Raw genomic sequence first — 1,030 nt, forward strand, 5'->3', positions numbered from 1 at the left:
ATACTAAAGGATTTAAGAAACTTCTTTGTTCGATGAGGCTCACCGATTCTCCACCACCAAAAAAAAAAAAAATAAATAAATAAATAAATAAATAAATAAAAAATAAAAAATAAAACCAAATCTCAGACTTAAAAAATAGGACATTTGCGCAAGAAAATATGATTATTTAGGATGATATTTAATGTTACGTATCAAATTGTTTTAAGGAATACAGATTATTGCATCGTCAAATAAAGCAACGCTTTGTGTCGGGTTGGTAATAGAACACCAGGGTGCCTGGGTCTAAGGCCCTACGAAATATATTTTACAATGATAAGGCAAAATCCAATGTAAAGTTTTCCAATCCCTACCCCACATTTCAAATTTTTGACGTCATGGAAAAATCGAGTAGTTTCGCCTGGATGGTTATTCTTGAGCATGCGCTGAAGGGCAAGATTGAACCTGACGTAATATTCATACAAGAGACTCACCTTAGACCAGCACTCAAAGTACTTTATGCTAATTATAACACCTATCGTACGGATCGTGAATCAGGAAGAGGCGGTGGCATCATCACATTTGTTAAAAGGAGCATAAAGCACTCCCAAATTCCAAATCCCAACAAAATTTTCGAAAGTAACACAAGAAATTGCAACAGAACACAAAAAATTCAAAATTTCTAATATATACATCCCACCAAATAATAATCCCAGCACACAAGAATTGATTCACCTCCTTAATGCTAAACACTCCTTCAACGCCAAACACTCCTGCTGGAACCAAGGACCTGCTAACAAAAAAGGAAATTACATATTTAAACTCATTCAATCAAATAATTATAATATTCATGCCCCAGACGAGCCCACCCATTACGGGTACAATAGCGCCAACACAATTCTTCATCTCAAATAACATTACTAACAGATGCAATATCTCTGTAATTCAAGCCCTCTCTTCCGACCACAACCCCATTGCATTTGAAATCCCTACTAAAAAATACCTCTCCTCACTTGACAGAAGTATAGGAGTTACAAATTGGATCAAATACTCT

This window comes from Stegodyphus dumicola, chromosome 2, assembly GCF_044657685.1.
Source record: "Stegodyphus dumicola isolate Sdum_Otavi_A_Nest chromosome 2, ASM4465768v1".
Lineage (NCBI taxonomy): Eukaryota > Metazoa > Arthropoda > Arachnida > Araneae > Eresidae > Stegodyphus > Stegodyphus dumicola.